Here is a 17483-nt window from a genome sequence, read left to right as displayed (position 1 = left end):
TGAGGAATATTGATGCAGAGGCTGCTGCTACATTTGGGTTTGATGCATACACTCGTTTAAATTACTTCACTATTGTAACATATTCATTTACATCGTTTGTACTTTGATTCTATTTGTCAACAGATGAATATCAGCTTCATTCAGTTGATTAGGTTTTGATTATTCTTTAACTGATTGTCAAAAATACTTGTATCGTCCCATTATTATTTAGGACTGTAATTGATCAGTCCCTTGTTGGCATATGTGCATCCTGTGCGGACTGCCTCGATATTGTCTGAAGCCACAAGCATTCTAAGCAAAGATGGATAGTGGAATCCATGACGCCCGTTTCATCCTATTTGAAACTCCTCAGATGGATGTATCTACAACCCAGAGTTGATGTTTACTCTGGGACTCGAACCCAGTACCGTTCACTCCAAACGTCATCACGTTATCCTTTTAGCTACTGAATCCTGATAGGCTGATCAATTGCAGTCGTAAATAACAATGGGAAGATACAAGTGTACAACACCAAGTGAATATAACTTCACCCCACTTCACAAGCAAGTGGCTATCAGGACTTAGTATCTAAGTGAATAACACGATGGCGTTTGGAGTGAACGGTACTGGGTTCGAGTCCCAGAGTGAACATCAACTCTCAGATGCAGATACATCCATCCGACGAGTCCAAAATAGGACGAAACGCGCGTCCAATTGGATTCCACTGCTAACCACTATCCATCTTTGCTTATATAACAACAAAGTTTTATCTGAGATTATAAGATAATTATCAAAAATTATATTGTTTATACACACCTTATCAAGTTGATTATCAATATGACCATACAAAATTGATGAAACAATTATACTTTGCTAATCAATATAAGGGTACCCAAATCATCTTATTTAGTAAATCAAGTTGATCCAACTATACTGTCATAGTAACATTTCATCATAATGGGGGGGAGTTTTCCTCTCTCAAGAATGTTTATTACTGTTTTAGTATCAAGTTTCCCAAATTGCCTAACCATTGTGTTATTCTAAGTATTGTGTTAGAACGACCTGACACGCATGACATTGATCACCATCCCGTAATCAATCAGTTGTAAGGAGTGTTTATGATAAGGTTTCTTTACTAACGGAAATCTTAACTATTTTATTTGTTATATGGCTTCATATGAACTGAACAATAGTATGGTGTTGAATTACTAAATCATGGTTCTATGAGTGGTAGAAACAAAAGTACTAAATTATAATTAGATGGTAAGTAAAAGATGAGGGTAGATGTTGGATTGGATTGAATTGTTGGAAGGGATTTTCAAGGTATATTCATATATATATTTGATTCAAGGAAATGCCATAAAACACAAATGTGTATGGGTAGCTAATGATCATTCGGAAATAATCACTTAATGGAGTTGGAATATTCATAATGAATCATTGAAACCCTTGCCCCTCGTCCCAACTATGCTTTGAAACAGTTAATGCTAATTAAATTATGAGCTTCCCATTATCTTTATAACATTGTTAACTGTAATGAAATGATGGTGATGATGAATTGGTTACCAAAAATGTACTACAAACATGGTGAATACAAAATTATTATTGATTAGAAAGATGAGAATATCGGATGTATGTATAGGGGAATATGGATCACCGGGTAAGTAATAGTAAGGTGAGATGCAGGGTATTAGGGAATGATGGTAAATCAATTGATGAGGTCATGAATCTTCATCCACTGAGATGGTTGGGGCACATGTTACGTATGCCTGAACACCGATTACCACGACGCTCAATGCTGATTAGTATTGGCGATAGTTGGATAAGGGTTAAAGGATTCCAAACCAAAACATGGCATTAATGCTTGAAGTCACTAACTTTCAGTCTGAGTCTTGTTGGTAGATGCAGACTCCTTGATTGGGATCCGCTCGACTATTGTAATCAGTGGTTGGAGACTGTATGTGACATATCATAGAATCGATCACAATGGTTTAGGTGAATACACTCTTTATCTTCCCTTAAACCTTGAGATTAAAATGGCTGGTTCATATCTGTCTTTCTTTCTGTACTATATCCTTATATACAATCTTCCTTCTATATATATTACCACCATAGAAGTAACTACTTCTATGAATTTGGTGTTCATCTTCTGCTAATGAGTAAGGTATGGTAACTTGGACCGATGCATATATGTGCCTGGTCCTACGTTGTAGCTGACTGACTGACTAATATGTTCTTGACATTTTCACTCTTCATAAATTGCATCGAACTATCATCATAGCCTTATATAGAGATAAAATTACGGTGGTCAGTCGGTCCAGTCAAATCGACTTATGAATTCAATTGTTGAAATCTCCACAAATCTTCATTCTGATAATCATAGATACCTTTTAATGTTCATTCATTAAGTGTTACAATAATGACGAATTCTTTTGGTATATGACCGATACCTTTTCATAATCCAGCCCAATCATGAATTGATTTGGATTTATCAGGGTAAACGACAAGTGATCATAACAAAAATATTTGGTCGATATGGTTCTTTGTCTGGAAATATTATTACTGGGCATGTGTTGATTGTTGTTAATTGAATAACAGTGGGGGGTTCCATATTTTGTTATTACAAACGTATGTTACTTTTTTCCATAAACGAACTTCTATCTGTGTATGGAAACCATTCAGTTCAACATTTGACTACCACTACGACTGGTGAATCTTGGTGACACATTCACGAGATATAATCCTTTCTTTTACAAGAGAACAGGAAAGTTATGATTGATATATGAATCATCTTTGTTAGTCATATGTACTTGGTAACTGTGACATTTACAAATGCAGGAAACATCTACGATCGTCAGGAAGAACGTACTAGAGACCTCCAGATATACGTTATTCATTGTTTCCTTTGTGACATTATACGTCAGTGGCTTAACTTCACTCTCATGATAACATATATGACAACATAATTCATGTGTTTAGAAAAATTGACTATCAATGAGTTAATAAGGATTGATATTATTCTGCCAATTGTTTAGTGATGATCGATTTCGAACTACTAAACGTGTATTCTAACTGTTGAGCTGAATAACTTGACATCACTATGAATAACTGAAGTCAAAGATCAGGTGATATTACTTGACCCAGTTTTCATATACATTGACAATCAGTAATGATTCATATATGTGTTATACGAGAAAATGGTTCTCTCTCACTCTCTATCCCAAATACTCAAACATCATCATCACTCACAGTCTCAGTAATTTTGTCTTCACAGGTATTCCATCAGTAGTTGCTGTCAACAGTCCCATCAGTTCATCGTTCAATATGTAAGAAGAACAAATCTAAGGAAATACATAACATTTTAACCCAACAAATGTAACTTATCCGACTCTAGAAGACTCATAAAGTCAAAGTTACTGTTCATAAACAAACCCGTAACTTCGAAAAGAATGAATTACATCAAGTATTTCATTGAACTTTCAATAAGACAACACCAATTTCATTTATCGATTATTTAAAGTAACCAGGTCCCATTGAGTGTAGTTGACAAACACTAGAATTACGTGTTCCTGAACATGTTCATAGTAAACATTTGATTAAAAGGACTAAGTGTTTTGTAGAAAATATTGATTCAGTGTATGTCTTTCATCGGTAAAATATAACAGATTAGGCACGGTTGAACTTCATTCGTGCATACATTATACAGGAACACAGTAACAAATGCATTACAATCAGGCTGATAACAAAATGTTTACCAAGTAGTATGGTTAGAAGGACAGTAGATGGGATTGCCTTCATGTACCAGTGTTGTTGTTCGTGTGTAGATAGTTGACGACTATTTGCCAGTCTGTTGCATGAAAACTCCTTAACTAATTTAGCAGATTTTCTCACATGGTAGAGCACAATTAACTGACGAATGGGATGGGAATATTGAACTGTTGTTTTGCATGATACTCGATGTTGGCACACAATACAAATGTATTAACTTTATCCTATGTAAGGTAGGAGGTTTCATAGGAATAATCCTGAATTGAACAAGTAGAAATAAACAGTGAATGGTGTGTAGAGCATCCCTCTATGAACATGCATCTGCCGCGACACCATGGGAAAGCTTTGATTACATAGTAAAACAATGAATATACACTATCAGTCATTGTCACAACTGTGGCAAGAGACACATATCATTTCGTAGATAGTTAAAGCGCATTTACATCAACACTAACACTTGTGTCTTTCTAAATATCCAAGTCACATTTCAGTTACTTTCGAACACTATAATACAAAACTAATTCAACTGACAGAATAATTGAAGCTACAAGCTTGTCAACATCAAAGACAGATGCGGTTCATGACAAGGAAGTTCTTTCTAAACAAGTTAGTGTTACACTCACGCACTTCTAAGTAGACCTATTCATCTCGGGTGTTTCACGCTTTCCTTATTTCTTTTGTTCATCCCCATGGATACATTTGTGTTAATATTTCTTTCCTCACTATCCTACTCTAGAGTAAACTTCATCACTTCGACCTTGTTACTAGTCCACTTGATCAGAATATCACCACTCCGTTAGACATAAAATCGTATTTCGTTCGAATAGAGTAATTTAACCACTCGAAGTGTTTCATCATCCACTCGACAACATGACAATATCACTCCGTAGTTGATGTTGTTTCTCTTCAGGTAACTCGCTCACCAACACTGATCTGATTATGTGAAACTGTTTTCCACAGACCAAAATTTCTCCATCTAAATCAGGAGGTCAAAGAAAACAGATATAATTCCACCCTACAGGTTTGTGGTACAGCTTCCATTCTACCGTTCGGTCAACATAACAACATAACAGCATCGTGATTCTGAGGTAGATCAAACTGTTGAAGAAGCGTACATTCAGTATCTAGTGAGATATCACTTGATGTCTGAACACAACAATGAATAAAGTTTTGAAGTTCTAGTTGCTCAATGATTAATAAATTGTTTCCTCATTAATAAGTGAGTAACAGAAAGAAATGTGCAATAAGATCGACAACCTGTTGTGAATCCGTTTAAAAAAGCAAACATTAGTTCCGTATGAATTCATGCAAAACAGTTTGTTATGATTCGCATACAAGAGTCAGTTGATTGTCCAAATGGATAAATTTATCATTCATTTCTGTATTATTGGTCAATACACGTGTAATGACCTACTTTGATGACGAGAACGCAATTGTTATTATGGGAACAATTATGATTATAACCAATTGTATCAGTGGTTGTTTTACTGTACCTGTTTGTTTAAGTGTACAAAACACACACACACATTCTTCCGTTGTCTGTGAACTTGCATGAACTCTCATACGCTCGGTAGTTCAGCTTGTAAACTTTGACACGATCTCCGTTTTCTTTCGATACCACAAGATCACCAACAAATACATCTTATTGCAACTGTCAACTTCCTTCTGGTTTTTAGCTTACAGAGGGATCCAACGCAATATCTTGCACGTCATCTTCCTATATTGGTGATCATAATCAATCGCAACTTGACATCAACTATACACGTGCACTTCATATTGTACAACATTGTTGTATATTCAAAATGCATAATTCAAATGCCATTTGCCCAAAGGTATAGAATACCTTTTCAAAATTATCAAACAATAGACAACCATAGTACATATGTCCATGTCCGTATGTTTTCATTCAACAGACAAATAACTTCTCACATATTCACATATTCAGTATTATCACATCTGAATGAATGAATGATCATTATCAAAAAATGTCTTAATACATTATATCTAGCCAACAAGATGATGAATAGACGGATGGATGAATGGAAGGATGGGTGAATGAATGAATGAGACTGCTGGCTGAATATTTGTCTCATTTATATACATTAACATATATCCATATAACATTCATTCGTTTCGATTAGTCTAAGTCAATTCATCGACAATTGTCTATTCATATTTCATGAATAAATTATCTTTGATTCAATGAATTGCTTAACACATACACACGTGATCAGTCAATGAATCAACAGACTGACTAGACAATGATCATGATCAGGATCATGATCAGGATGATAATCAGGATGATAACAATAACAAACAGATAGGATCATTATTCAAACTTTGTATCCCCAATTGACTTGAATCACTTTGATTTGATTAGAGTATCGAGTTCCATATTCGGTCAAAAACAGTAATAGGACAAGTTTAGTTTAGATGACAGTAAGGAAATCTTATCTCTTATCACAATTAGATGTTATAACAATCAGTTGAGTTTAAATGAAGTTTGATAGAATCATAAAGTAAGATGAGTAAAGTTAAACAGAAGAGAAAGGAAACGAATCAATACATCCCCTTAATTCAATAATGAAAAACACACAAGTTACCAAGATGGTGAGAGATTTACAACTGCATCCTTTCGGATATATAAGTTCGCTTGGAACATTTTAAAAGTGATGGACTCAATGTAACGTAATGGATTACGGAGTGGTTTCCATATTGATTACTATGAGTATCAACATTACGTCCCCCATTAAGTAGATCAAGTAGGAATGTCACTGATGAAAACATGTGGAAATGTACTCCGAGTTCTGAATAGGAAACTTCCTCCTTGTTCTTCCAATGTAAGTACTTTTGACACGAACATGTGAACTGTTAAGTAGAATTGGCGGTTACATGAATTGTGGATCGTTCATTCTAGTCTGTCTTAATGAACAGTTTGTTCAATATGAGCAAATTAGTTTTCAATGCAGCACTTAGTCTACAATTCATCATGCTAGCTAACTCATCACATTTGAAGCTAAATAAAATATAATGTATTCTCATTTTAAGGAAGCTAGTGTACAATGATGAGTTCCGTTCTATTGACTGTTCAACAATGATCTGTAGTATCGCGATTTGGTAAATCCATGATCTATCCTAACGAAATCCCAATTGTTGATCCCTATGTTGGTTATCCACTAAATCTTTCCTTCGATTCAATCACACCGTTGAAAACTTTGCCTGTTGTTGACAATAGTTTGATGCCTCTGTATTTCTCATTCTTATCAAGATCTACTTTCTTTGGTATGTTGATGGAGAATCCCTCTTTCCAGTCTTTCAGCACTTGTTTCTCCTTCCAAATCTTTCTTCTATTCTTTCAACGATGATCCGGTGATTTGATTAGTGATGAGATTTTCATCATACAAGCTATTTTCATGTTTCTTTAGAGAGTCAAGGAAACTCGTTGTTTGTGGAGCATTTTATTTTTGACGAATAGAATACAACAGTATCTCTCCTAAAGTTAGTTTTTTCTATCTAGATTGTGTCCGATAGGTTCCACTTATTCTAAATGCTCCTATGTTGTATTTGATTTGTGTAGTTCTTTGGATGTTCCACCTGTTCTCCAACATTGTGTGAACGTTCCATGTACCTAGATGATTTTTTTTGGCTGTCAAAATGGTATAACTTCCTAGCCTACATCTAAGTCACACGTCGTGGTTAATGATTATCCTGGATTAAAAGTTTTATTCAGTTAGGGAATTAAGTTCAACCAGGAGTGAATAAATGAGATAGAAAAGTACACTTACTCCTTGAGATAAGAAATGTACACACTTCTCACCAGAGGGCGAAACCAAGATTGTTGATTGTCAATATTTATCCGAAAGCAAGTTCCTCTATGACCTACTTTGGTAAACCAGACCCATTACATAAGACATCGTAGAACATAACCTGAGTTTCATTCTTGATGCAACTGATCTTCATCTGTAAGTGACTAAACTCTTCTTAGTAAACTAATTATCATTGTATAGTTCTTTACATTCGTGATAGTGATAAGTCAGCTTTGAAATAAAACAAACATCTTTATTGTATCAATTAAGAAATATTGGTAAGAATATAATTTATGAACAAACCAATAAAAATCTATCCCCTTGGTTCAATCTCATTTTAACACTATAGTTGATGTATGTACCTTTACTCTCATCCCTAATTCTAACTTTGTATTCCTAATTTCTTACATTTCTTACATGCCCTGGTACGGCCGAAAGTGGGGAGGGCACACCTTTCTCGAAATGCTCTCACACGGTCACGCGTATACAGCCTCTACCAAGGAAGTCCTACTCATTGACTTCTCGTGGCATTACTTTTGTTTACAAAATTGGGAGGACGAAAACCGAATGCCCGGCGTTTTAACCGGCTTGGTGGACAGAGAAAGTCTATCTAGGGAAGTTGGAATACCCTGATTCCAAACCAATGGTGCACATGGGCTCTAGCATCCTGAGGGAACAAATGGCGTATGAATCAATCGTTGGTCATTGGCTACCATGGGACTACATCTCCTCACGATGCTCCACTGCCTTGTTGGTCAGACATTTAAGTTAAAAGCTTGGGGTATGTTTCCCAACGGAAACCACCTGTTCCGGTTTGGGCACCTGGGCAGTATCATAACCCCCACACAATTAAATGAAATGAAAATATTTTGCGTGGCGCATATATATCTGATGCCCCCTTGTACAGTATTTATGTATTCAAATAAACAAAAACACTAGTGTCTGACCCTTTTTTTCATACTAGCAAGTAGATGATCACTTAAATATCCCTCAGAAATCGTCCATAAATTATAGTCTTATCAAAAAAATTAATACTAATTGTAAAAGTTTGTTGTTGTTGTCCAGTGCTTCCAGGTTTACCATAGTGGTTTAACTTCAATTGACTCATGATCTCAACTACATAAAAATAACTGAAATCTCCACAACCTCTCCTTCTTTAAGATGAATCAAAATAGCCTTAGCAACTAAATGTCAATATCAAATCAATGTTGAAAATTCTTAAACTGTTTAATGGATATTTATGAATAAATGAATTTACTATTTCATTTCTTTAGTATTCAATTTGATTTATTTCTATTGAATACTCAATGGGTTGCCTAAGAATAACATAAAATAGTTCAATTTAGATCATAAAAAGGCATAATGAAAACTAGTACCAAAAACCGATTTCTGATCAAATTCCTCTCGTTTCAATAGCTGAGATCATGAGTCAATTGAAGCTAGACCGCTATGGAAAACCTAGAAGCACTAGATGACCATTCTGTCCTAGTATGGAACTCCTCAGCAGTGCGTATCTACGATCCTACCTCGCGAGACTCGAACCCAGGACCTATCGGTCTCGCGCGCGAACGCTTAACCTCTAGACCACTGAGTTGGCCGCCATCCGACGGTGTTAATGTCTAACTTCAACTAATCCATGAAACTGAGAGGTGATTATGAGTTTTTTATAGATGAAAACACTAACCACTTCCGTTGCTGTTACGCGATTTACTGATTGGTGTGTATAAGACGTGATCTGATGCAGATGTAAAGGCAAGGATTGGCAAAACAAGGATCACATTTCTACAACTGAAGAACATATGCATCCCAAAACAACTCTCAACTAACTTCAAAGTGAGAATCTTCAATACGAATGTCAAGATAGTCCTATTGTACGGAGCTGAAACGTGGAGAACTACTACATCCATCGTCAATAAGGTACAAGTATTTATAAACAGTGGTTTCGCAAAATACTCAACATTCACTGGCCGGATACTACCAGCAACAGCGTTTCATGAGAAAGGACAAACGAGCTTCCAGCTGGAGAGGAAATGAGGAAAAGACGGTGTAAGTGGATAGAACATACATTAAGGAAATCACCAAAGTGCATCACGAGGCAAGTGCTAACTTGGAATGGTGAAGGGAAGTGGAAAAGAGAAAGGCCAAAGAACACACTACGCCGGGAGATTGAAGCAGATATGAAAAGGATGAATGTTAACTGGAAATAACTGGAAAGGATTGCCCATGACAGGGTTGAATGGAGAATGCTGTTGTGCGGCCTATGCTCCTCAACGAGGGATAACAGGTGTAAGTAAGTGTATAAGAAGTAACTGGTCAATAGAAAGCTAACTTGTTTATGCATGTTTGTATAAAATAGTGTATTTTTCACTTTAAAAAACTGATAACTATGATAACAAATCTCTTTGAACATCTCCCTGATTAGTATATGTGATCACGTTTAGTTTGGATGTGTCGATCAAATTTACTGTATGAACAAGGAGGTTTACACAATAACAGATAGATTACAGAAGAGGTGACTTACTACACATCAAACAAGATTGTGAAAAAGACTGGAAAGTACAAGATTTTTCCAACAAAATACAAAAAACAGTGTATATATATGTTTTGTAACTGTGTATAAGTCTTCTCTCTTTAGTCTGTGTATGAACATAAAGTGATAAGACCATTAAAACCAGGATCAAATTCATAATCTTAATAACCTTACATTGAACTTTATTTTCATTGACAATTATTTTACACTCTATGCCCAACCCTCCTCCTTTACTCAAGTTTGGAACCATCAGTAACTCTAGTAGAGTTACAGGTGAAGTTATTCACACTGAATAAGTTTATTTAAATTTAAAGAATGAAAGTATTGCATATATATTCAATGAATTCATTTTCAGATTAAAGTTACCCAATAGTTTCTATTCGAAACTTTATGATGAATAATTCAATGTTGTTAACCTATGTAAAACAAAAAGCACCAGATTTTTTCATTTGTATCAGTATACAATTTAAATATAATATTGATTTTATGTATACCATCACATCTATGAATTATTGTTAATTCGAGTCCCGTGTATGAGATTATGGATGCACACTGTTGAGGAGTCCCATACTAAGATGAAACGGCCATCTAATGCTTCAAGGTTTTCAACGATGGTCTAACATTGATTCATTCTTGATATCAATGTAAAATCGATAATCTCCACTACCCTATATTGATATTATTAATCTGTAATTCTATATACCATCCCTATATATCATATTTCAAATGATTTTAAGATAGATGGATAGTGGCTAGCAGTGGAATCCAGTTGGACGCTCATTTCGTTCTATTTGGGACTTGTCAGCTGGATGTACCTACATCTCAGAGTTGATGATTACTCTGGGACTCGAACCCAGTATCGTTCGCCTCAAACGCCATTATGTTATCCACTTAGTTACTGAGTCCTAATAGCCACTTGCTTGTGCAATGGGGTGAAGTTTAAATTCACATGGTGTTGTTTACTTGTATCTTCCCATCGCACAAGCAGGTGGTTATCAGGACTCAGTAGCTAAGTGGATAACACAATGGCGTTTGAAGCGAACGGTACTGGGTTCGAGTCTCAGAGTGAACATCAACTCTGAGATGCAGCTACATCCAACTGACGGATCCTTAATAGGACGAAACGCGAGTCGTGGATTCCACTGCTAGCCACTATCCATCATTACTTATAAAGCTTGTCACTTCAGGCAATATCGAGGCAGTCCACACAGGATGTACATATGTCAACAACAGACTGATCCATTGCAGTCCTAAATAACAATGGGAAGATATAAGTAAACAACACCAAGTGAATTTGAATATAAGATAGTTCTGATTTATAACCTTTATAAATCATAAATTATAATACCTCTCTTATAAGTCCTATTCATTGATAGTTAATGTATCACATAGGTAAATTATAAATATAATCTATCTCATAAACAGAAGTTAGTTCATAAATCTATACTTTAATATAACTTCTTGTCCTATTACCCCCAAAAAGGGGGGAATGACATTACCTGGAATGATGATAAACATAAATATTTCACAAAAATACAAAAAAAAAGTGTATTTCAGTTTCATTTTCCATCAATATCTGTTACAACAGCTAATTGTTAAAACTGATGCTAAATAGCAGGAAGGGTGAATGGTATGTATGTGTGTGTGTGTGAGTGAGTGAATGAATGAGTTTATGGGTACATCGACGTAAGTGTATATATAGACAGATATATTTCGTTAGTTTAATGGTAAGATGGATTGTCCAAAGATTATAATCTAAAGATTATGAGATAATTGATGGAGAGATCAGACCAAAGTTTATGGATTACGAATTTTATATAGAGAGTAATTATGGTAATATATATTTTATGGTGGTCGATATTCCATATTATCCTTAAACTATGTATATTGTTCGTCCTGATAACCGGTTACTCGATGACAGCCCTAACGGTGTATGAATCAGAAGGCGAATACGAAATGTTTATTATATTTATTATTGCAACACCCACAGGTTGCCCAAATTACAGGCACATTAAGCAAACATGAAAGAGTAGTACCGAAAAACAAGCGAGTGAGTGTGCGAGTCCAATGAGCGAGAGGGAAAGTGATCGAGTCAATGAACGAGTGTGTGAGTCAGAGAACAGGATTAAAATGTACATATATACATACATAGGGAAATGAATGAATCATCGGATCAATTAAGCGACTAATACTAAAGGTAGCAGAATGAATACATGCATAGACAGTAAGCAAAGTTCAAGCATACGTGTTCGTACAAGTACAACAATAATAAAAGTACAATAGTATAGATACGTTGTTATTGTACAAATGACTCTGTCCGTTAAATAAATTAACGAAAGGGCTTAACCAAATTCAATATAAACAAACTCAATTGCACATGAGCTGATATACTTTAAGAAAGCGCTCCAGCTGACGAACCTATTTAGGCTTGTACGAATTATGTTCGATCCTAAGAAAACAACGATACCAATAATTATTTATAAATGACCGATGAAATTCTCATAGTTGAAAGCATGAGTCCATTGAAGCTAGACCACCAAGGAAAACCTGAAAGCACTGAACGGCCAACTCGTCCAGTTGTGAGACTCCTCAGCAGTGCGCATCCACGATCCCACCTCGTGAGATTCGAACCCAGGACCTACCAGTCTCGCACCAGAGCATTTAACCGACAGACCACTGAGCCGGCATCCGATGGTGTTAATGTCTAACTTCAACTAATCCACGAAGTTGAGCAACCGTTCACCAATAGTCTTCAGTGAGTTCCTATCTCACAACAGACGTGGTTTGAACTCCACTGGTCACTGCTTCTCACTATAACTCCAGGAATTATCTCTTGAAGTCAGTCACTAGTGAGCATATGATTATAATCATAACGCCTTACACTGACCTGTTTCCCAAATGGTCATTTCCAAACTTAGTCATATATAACTTATTCAAGAACTTGCTAATTAGTTTAATCCTGTATTTTAGTAGAGGATAATGGAAACTTGATTGGGAAAAACTGAATTACGCCTACTTTAAACAGGTTTTCAACTTAATCATTAGTTTTCAATTAAATGTAAAAACTAAGTGGAGAGGTCATTGAATATTTTCTTACAAGCTTAATTGTCTTTTTAAGCAAAGATGGATAGTGGCCATCGCCACTCATTAGCTAAGTGCATAACGCGATATCATTTGAAGCGAACGGTATTGAGTTCCAGTCCCAGGGTGAACATCAACCTTGAAATGCAGGTACATCCAACTGACGAGTCTCAGATAGGATGAAACGCCAGTCCAACTGGATCCCACTTCTAGCCACTATCCATCTTTGCTTACAATGCTTGCGACTTGGGAAGATTCAAGTAAACAATACCAAATGAATTTAATTGCCTTTAGTTAACTACAACTTCTGATAATAACATTCAATCATGAAAAGTCATCTTGTCGTTTTCAAGCATACAGTTAAACATGTAAGATGGAAATCATTTTGTTATATCTAGAGCTTTGATTCTTGCTATGCCGCGTACTACTAGACTACTTGAACGATCGAACCCGCAACGTCGCAAGAGAGAAGACAGAAGACTAGTAAGTAGGAATTTTATTCCCCAAACTGTCAAAATATAGTACAAAAATCTCATGTATTTATAGTTTTTTTTGACTGAAAGTAAATCATCATTTCGGACAGCTAATAGGCGCATAGGGGGTCATTCTTATCCATTCAATAGGGAAGCTACACGTCGACATTCTAGAATGTTCCCTTAGTGGTGATTGGATGGAATGTCTTCGGCTCTTTCTGGGCTTCTTGAAGCTTCCTAGAGTTTGCCAACGAGCCATCCTTATACATTTATTTAATACTAAAACTAAATAAGTAACAATAAAAACTCGATCAATAATATTTTAATCATATTCCAGCATAAATAATTTAAACAATTACTAGATCAAAAGATAGTTGACAGTTGATAGACATAATCTCAAATGAAGGTCAATATTTGTGAGAATTGTCCTTGAACCCTATCAAGTAATTCGAACTTCAACGATCTATGCACAGACTTCAATGGTAGAAAAATGTAATTATAAACTTTAGTAATGACAATCTAATTTATTTGATCTTGCCAGAATGTCATCTGATGTATCTTTTTATTTCACCGACTAATCTTGTTTTGAAATCAAAGTCGAATAAATAATCGAGTAATTATAGTTGCTATACGACATTGTCTAAAGTCACATTGGGACTTATCACGACAATTAAAACAAAGTACGTTTTACTCTGTACTCTGTATAAGTAAATAGATAGATAGATAGATAGAAAAGAGAGAGGGACAGAAACATACTTGTATACTTTATTCTCTGGATCATTGTCATAAAAGGAACACAACAATATGTATCAAAAGTACTCAATCATTTTTGTAGGCATAGTAAAACATGGGCAAAAACTAACATTCTTTTAACTGGGATACAAAGTATGTTTATCTACCATCCGGGAAAGAAATACCTCGAACTGTTATTGTTTCTAATATATATACATATAAGGGTAGAGTTTCTTATTGCTGTCATATGTTCTTTGTTTAATCCTGAATAGTGAGGCCTGGAAATACGACAGTGAATTAGCCTGGTCATCTGTAACAAAGTTTCAAGTAACTTATTAATTGTTTTTTTTTGTTGTTGGTATATTTGGTTTATATTCAATGTGACCGGATATTTCACACAATGGAACACAAGTTGGTTAAAAATTAGTAAGGAAAATGTTAAATGAATTCTAAGTATTGAAGTTATTTTGAAATAAATCATTTCGTCACTGATGATTATTTATCTGATCGTTCAGTCAGTCACGACGTAGAACTTCGAACATACGTACATCAGTTCGAGTTACTTACTTACTTACTTACGACTGTTATCCCTCGTCGAGGAGCATAGGCCGCTCACCAGCATTCTCTATCCAACACTGTCATGGGCAATCCTTTCAAGTTCCTTCCAGTTGTTATTCATTCTTTTCATATCTACTTCCATTTCCCGGCGTAGTGTGTTCATTGGCCTTTCTCTTTCCCACTTCCCTTCACCATTCCAAGTTAGCACTTGCCTCGTGATGCAGTTTGGTGATTTCCTCAATGTATATCCTACCCACTTCCAAAATCTTTTCCTAATTTCCTCTTCAGATGGAAGCTGGTTTGTCATCTCCCACAGTAGGCTGTTGCTGATAGTATCCGGTCAGTGAATGTTGAGTATTTTGCGAAGACAACTGTTTATAAATATTTGTATTTTTTTATGATGACTGTGGTATTTTTCCATGTTTCAGCTCCGTACAGTAGGACTGTGTTGACGTTTGTATTGAAAATTGTGACGTGGATATTGGTTGACAGTTGTTTTGAGTTCCATATGTTCTTCAATTGTAGAAATGAGGTCCTTGCTTTGCCAATCCTCGTCTTTACATCTACATCCGATCCTCCTTGTTCATCAATGATACATCCCAGATACGTGGATGTTTCTACATCTTCCAGAGTTTTGCTATCAAGTGTGATTGGGTTGATGTTCTTAGTGTTGTATTTGAGAATCTTGCATTTTCCTTTGTGTATGTTGAGGCCTATTGATGCAGAGGCTCCTGCTACATTTGTTGTCTTCGTCTGTATTTGTTCGTGTGTATGAGATAAGAGGGCTAAGTCATCTGTGAAGTCCAAATCATCTAATTGTTTCTGAAATTGTCCATTGCTTCCCCTCAGATATCGAAGTCTTCATAATCCAGTCTATCACCAGAAGAAAGAGGAAGGGTGAGAGTTGCCATACCACAAATATATATTCATTACAACTTCATTAAGATTATTTATAAGATTTTCATCAATCTAAACATGAATGTCATTCTACCATGACAACTGATAGAGGAGATTTTGGACATTTATGAAATGAGCTATCTATTAATAGCTCAGTACATTTATTTATAAAACAAGGTCATAATATAATCGACAAGGCTATAAGATATAGCATTCACTTACATTAAATCAAAAGCAAGGACCACATTTCTACAATTGAAGAACATATGCAACTCAAAACAATTGTCAACTAACTTCAAAGTGAGAATCTTTAATACGAACGTCAAGACAGTCCTACTCTCCCCCTTCCTCTTTCTTCTTGTGATTGACTGGATTATGAAAACCTTGTCATCTGAAGGGATGCACGGAATATAATGCACATCTCAGAATCAATTAGAAGATTTGGACTTCGCAGATGACCTAGCCCTCGTGTCGCGTAAGAATCTTCAATACGAACGTCAACACAGTCCTACTGTACGGAGCTGAAACGTGGAGAACTACTACATCCATCGTCAATAAGGTACAAGTATTTATAAACAGTGGTTTCGCAAAATACTCAACATTCACTGACCGGATACTACCAGCAACAGCGTTTCATGAGAAAGGACAAACGAGCTTCCAGCTGGAGAGGAAATGAGGAAAAGACGGTGTAAGTGGATAGAACATACATTAAGGAAATCACCAAACTGCATCACGAGGCAAGTGCTAACTTGGAATGGTGAAGGGAAGTGGAAAAGAGAAAGTCCAAAGAACACACTACGCCGGGAGATTGAAGCAGATAATGAAAAGGATGAATGTTAACTGGAAAGGATTGCCCTGGACATGGTTGGATGGAGAATACTGGTGTGCGGCCTATGCTCCTCGACGAGGGATAACAGGCGTAAGTAAGTACAGTAAATCATTTTATTCTGGTCAAGACAGCACTATTTCATATCTCATTAATGAACAATATTCAATCTATTTATCAATCTGACTTGACCTCAGATAAAAAGAGGAGACTAGGCTAATTCATTGTTAGATTTCCAGACACCACTATTCACGATTTATCAAAGAACACATACCTATTCTATTCAGGATAAAGAATTGATGTAATGATAGCTTTTAGAGTTTACCTATTGATTTCTAACCTGTCGAAACTTTAATATTTCAACTTTCACATACAGTGGAAGCCAAAATAATTCACAAAAAGAAATCTTTATATCCTAAATATATTGGTACACTTTTTTCATAGTTGAAATCATGAGTCAATTGAAGCTAGACCACTATTGAAAAACTGGAATCACTGGATGGCCGTTTCGTCCTATTATGGGACTCCTCAGCAGTGCGCATCCACGATTCCGCACCCGCGAGACTTAAACCCAGGACCTATCAGCTCCGCGCATACATTTTTATTCACTTTTTATCAGTGGCCTAACCATTAATTTTCCTCATAAGTTACACCTAAATTTTTTATTACTATAATCAGTTCTCATCACTAAAGGATCTATGTTTTTATTAATGTAGTATAACAGTAAGATAGAAACGACCTTCAATTTAAAATTATCGATTGATTGATTAATTAATTAATTGATCGGATCAATATCTTCAATTGGGCAGTTACAACTAACTGAAAGCTATTTG

The sequence above is a fragment of the Schistosoma mansoni genome, chromosome 2, assembly GCF_000237925.1.
Source record: "Schistosoma mansoni strain Puerto Rico chromosome 2, complete genome".
Lineage (NCBI taxonomy): Eukaryota > Metazoa > Platyhelminthes > Trematoda > Strigeidida > Schistosomatidae > Schistosoma > Schistosoma mansoni.
This window is presented reverse-complemented; position numbering follows the sequence as displayed.